At 42.6% G+C, this 5,111-nt stretch overlaps 1 long non-coding RNA gene across 1 annotated transcript; it reads left to right on the top strand.

Annotated features, from left to right (window-relative positions):
• Positions 1-936: 936 nt before the first annotated feature.
• LOC127784130 (uncharacterized) lies at positions 937-3,359 on the top strand. Its single transcript, XR_008019443.1, has 4 exons — positions 937-1,792; positions 2,466-2,631; positions 2,736-2,846; positions 2,998-3,359. It is a non-coding gene; the product is annotated as an uncharacterized LOC127784130 (long non-coding RNA).
• The last annotated feature ends 1,752 nt before the right edge of the window (positions 3,360-5,111 follow it).

The following is a 5,111-nucleotide window of genomic DNA, read 5'->3' as shown; positions in this document are numbered from 1 at the left end:
TTATGTTAGCTAAACAAAATAGAAAAGGATATAATTGAATTGGAGAGAGCTGATGGGAGAGTCATAGGGTGAGGGTAAAGGTGTACGTTAAGCAGGAGGATGGGAGGAGATTATTGTTTTTAAGATAAATTAAATATTTGAATGGGTCCTAGTTTTGAGTTGTTTATTTCTATAAATAAATTTAATCTTTTATCTATTAGAAAATACTTTAGGTATTGTATTTTAAATTGTTCTAATTTAAGTGTATGTTATTAATCAGAAGGTTGAAAAATCTATTTGATTTTTTCTTAAAAATGTATGGATCAATGAACAATAGCTAGTTCATAGAATATATATGACCCAAAGTAATAATTTTTTTTTAATAATATAGTTAACTTGGATCTTCAGTTTTAAGTTTTATAGTAAATAATCTAATGGTGTGCACCGATTAAAAGTTAGCTATATAATTTAGCTAATATAGTTGTCTAAAATTTGTTATGATAAAATACTTTTTCCATCTAACTAAAAGAGGAAAATAGGAGAGAAAGAAAATAGGTTGGGGGCGTAAGTACGCACAATGGGTCCATCGTATATAAGTGAAAATCGACAACCTGATGTTTTGTTTATTCTCATAATTTTCCTGAATTTTCTAATGTATGAAAATGCCATGTGGCAGTATAGAAGCGTTTGTAGAAATACTACGTGGCAGCTTGAGAGCATTTATTGAATGTTTAATGGACAAAAAGCTAAATATGCTTCCATGTGACACACTATACCGCACGTGAATTGCGTAATAACTAAAAACGCTCCCCCTCACATCCTACCCCCTCCACCCCCCCCCCCCCCCCCCCCCCAGCCAGCCCCCCACCTTCCCACGGCACCCTTCGTGCGCCCTCACCCCCAGTAAATTATTTACTACCTGACATCAGCATATATATACTTTGTGTTGCTCTCACGTAACGTAACCAACCACATCACCTATCCCATTTTTCCGGATCTGAGAGAGAGGCGGTTGTATCGACGGACGACGGCGCGGCTGCGGGCGATGGCGCGGCGGCGGACCACGGGGCGGCTGCGGGCCACGGCGCGGCGGCGGTGGCCGGCTCGGCAACGGGCGCAATGGAGCGGGCGGGCGGGAGGCGCGGCGGCACCACCTCCTCCACCGCCGAGCGAATGCGAGCGCTGCTTTGGCGGGCGCGGCGGCGACAGGCGACGGCGGGCGGATGTGAGGCGGCGGCGGATACGGCCGCTGATTTGCGTCCCACGCGCGCGGACCCGACCGCAGCGGGGCGGCGCGGCAGCGGTTCCGGCGCGACGGGGCGGGCCCGTCGGGCGGGAGGCAAGGCTCCTCTGCACCACCTCCGGATCTAGCTGGCCGGCGTCGGTAGCTGTCCTTGGCACCGTGGCGCTTCGCTGCTACTGCCGTCCCTTCACCGAATCCTCTCGTTGCAGCAGCACTGATGCCCTTCTGCTCCTGTTTTTTCTTAGTTCCAATCCTTTCTTTCCTGATTTATGTGGTTGTTCTTCCTTTTGTTCTCGGTTCTTCTCAGTGCGGCAAATGTTGGAAGGAGAAAGCGTCGCCGCCGTGCGTGGAGTAGGAGGCGAAGGGCGACGGAATCCGGTGGCAGCCATATCGACCCCTCCACCATGCCGGCTAATGGATCTGGCAAACACGGCTGGTGGCTTGTTCTTGCGACTGGCAGCACATCATGTCTTGCTCTTTTCTCAGGTCCGATGGCACTACTGCTCATGGTTGGGGAAAGCTGCTTGGCTCTGTTGGCAATTTTATTGGTTAGCCAATCTTCTTTTATTGGTGAGACACTGACTCTGCATGATTGATTTTTTTCTCTCAGGATTAATTATACTCCTTTTTAGATGTTGTTGTGCCCTTCAGACCAATCTTTATGTTTGTGTTGTCATGCTCTGTGATTTTAATTAACAACCTACACACCATTGTTGAGCAACAACATAATGAATTAGGAGCGTATCTGAGATGTGCCTGAGGCTGTGATGGTGGATTTCGGAACAGGCCCTATAGGAAGGTTATTTCAGAGGATTGACTTTTTGTTTGAAAGCATTGTAGAAGCCCCGAATAAAATAGAGCAAAGATTCTTGTATGATCAGTCAATTGGACTTGGGTTAAGCCAACATACATTTTGGTGCACCCTTATTCTCTGGCTAGTTGCATCTTCCGTACTGTGCTTTGATTTGCACTGGTTAAATTAAGCCATATACTTCAATTTGCTTGTCTCGTTAGTTGAATTTGCAAACACATCTCCAGTATGTACTGTTAGATTTATAAGCAATTCACACACACCAATACATGACTGAACAAAAAAAAAGACGAGAGCAGTTTTCTGAACATTGCCCACGATTTGATTCTGCTCTCATCTAGTTTTTTGTTTGTTCAGTTATCAAATCGTGAGGAATGTTCAGTTATGAAATTATGAGGAATGTTCAGTTATGAAATCGTCCGCAATTTTTAGGTGCTGATTTTGCAATGAGCGACTAGGACGAGCTCAAGAAGCAAATCATCCGCTCCACTGCTAACGACTCTGCTGCCTCCTGGCCGCGTGGCGAAGGATGTGAAGAAGCACATCATCCGCTCCACTGCTAACAACTTTGTTGCCTCCTGGCCACACGGCGATGGATGTGAGTTCCTCCTCCCTAACTTGTGTATGTGATGTATCATCTATGCAGTTTTGAACTTGTCTGAATCATCAAGAATTGTCAATTTTTGGAACAATTTTTGTCAGTATCGTTGGACTGGACTGAACCACCATGGCCATCATCCACACGGTGGTAGCAGATGCAGTGTGCACTATTGATGGTGGAGGCACAGCTCGATGGCATGATGGTTCATAGTGGTATGCCGAAGATATTCATGTCCTGAATTTTTTTGGGTTGCTCATTCAGTTCCTCCATCCCAACCCCATCCAGTCGATTCTCATTTAGAACTTCCACATCCTCGAATCATATCTGAATTTACTTTTTAATTGTGAATTTGTTTGTTTTCAGGAAACTGGAAAAGGAACGGGAGAAGATTCTGCCAGTGGTGGTGATGCCACCGGTATTCCATCCTAGTCGTCTTCCTCGACACGGCCATCATCCACACTCGTTGCCGGCAGCCAACACGAAGGGCAGGGGTGACGCACAGACGTCGACCCAGGACGAGCGCACGACCGACGACCGTATCCGGTGGCATACGATGGAAAAATCTTGGTCACTAATGCCCTCTGCATTGTGATTTTTGGACCATGAGTGTATGCGTGTTTTGTAATAGTGATGGCATGACTAATTGTAAAAAACCATTTATATGCGCATTGATGTACACTTGTACAGTAAAATATTTACTGCCTATATATGTGACCATTAAGTAACGTTTTTACTCCCTTAATAATTGGATGATTCCATACATATCGGTAACACTTTTACTCCATTCATGATTGGATGATTCTAATACACGAGCATTCAAGTGATTGTAATATAAAAATTACTAAAGTTGTACACCCACTATGAGGCTCGATTAAGTGTAGTAAAACAATTACTTTTGGTTTTACTCCTGTACATGAGGCTCTAATACATGGAGTAAAAAATTAACTTGAGGAAAATCATAATACTTAATGTTGGCTGAAACTTTCCGTACAGTATAGGTGCATGGCAGATCATTTCAAGTAACTAATTTACTCCATACTTAAAAGGAGCGGATGGGTACATTATCAGATTTCTACGTATAGTAATCAATTTACTTATAGTGTATAATGCCTTTTTAAGCTTTAGTAATAACTTTACTACAAGTTATTTAAGTTATTTTGAAAAGGTGCGGGGTGGGGAGTGCGGATGGGTACACCATCAAATTTCTACGTATAGTAACTAATTTACTTATAGTGTAATGTGCTATTTTCTAAGATTTAGTAATAACTTTACTACACGTTATTTTGGAAAGGTGCGGGGGATGGGTGGGTTGGGGGGTACTGTGAGGCGGGGTGGGGGGGGGGGGGGAGGGGGTGCTGTGAGGTGAGTAGTTTAGTTATTACGCTCCCCATACGTGGTTTAGCGCGTCCCTCTCTCTCTCTATATATATATATAGACACACACACATAGTAGTTTTTATTTAAAGTCCGAAAATATAAATTTAATAATAATAAATATAACTTTTAAACAAACTACTTGTTGTCTTAATATGGCTTATATATGTAATAATATGTGGAGAAATTTATAATGTGACGGTATATGGTATAGAATAGATTGAAGGATATTAGTATGCAAATACTTAAAACATGGTTATGGCTAGAATAGGCAATGTTTGTTCCAATTTATGTGAAAAGTAAAAACTTTTTTTTACAAATCTTTGGTATTTTCTCCAATTAGGTAATTGACCAAAAATGAAAAAAAACACACACACACACTTCCACTTCCATCCCTGTCGCAGTACAGATATCAATATGAGCAAAGAACATTGCCGACGTTGATCAAAGCCTTTCAAGCCACCACCGTTTCGTCTCCGAGTCCAGCAGCGAGAACGACGTCGTTACGCTGCAGCAGAGCATGTGTGCTCACTGTCACCTCCGAGCGCAATGGCGGCCACCGATCGCCGCCCGCCGCCGTCCAAGCCCATCATTGACGCGCCTCGGCAAGGAGTCAAAGTAGACATATCAACTGACTCCTGAATAGATGTAACTTTCATCTCCCAAATAGACATGAAGACCATTCAAAAAGTGGCGAGAAATCTCAGATTGTAGATAATTAGCATCATAAGAAGAATCAACAGATCTAAGATCACTTAAAATTTTATTAAACCGAGAAAGATAGTCATCCAAAGTTTCTCCAGGATTCATCTCAAATTTAATATACTCCTTTTTGAAAAGATCACGGCGAAGTTCTTTAATATTATTTGTTCCTTGATGAAAATTACTCAAAACAGTCCAAATCTCATGAGCAGTTTGAAGATGAGCAACACGATCATAATCCGAACGAGAAATCCCACTCAAAAGAATATTGCGAGCTTTGCAATTTAGTTCAAACTCAGTTTTTGCAGCAGTAGTATTAATAACTTCAGGAATCATAAGGATGAGAAACTTTTCTCCAAATATCATAATTCTCAACCATAATGTAAGATTGCATCCTACTAC

The sequence above is a fragment of the Oryza glaberrima genome, chromosome 9 (genome assembly GCF_000147395.1).
Source record: "Oryza glaberrima chromosome 9, OglaRS2, whole genome shotgun sequence".
Taxonomy (NCBI): Eukaryota; Viridiplantae; Streptophyta; class Magnoliopsida; order Poales; family Poaceae; genus Oryza; species Oryza glaberrima.
The sequence above is the reverse complement of the archived record's forward strand: the minus strand, read 5'-3'. Positions and strand labels throughout refer to the sequence as shown.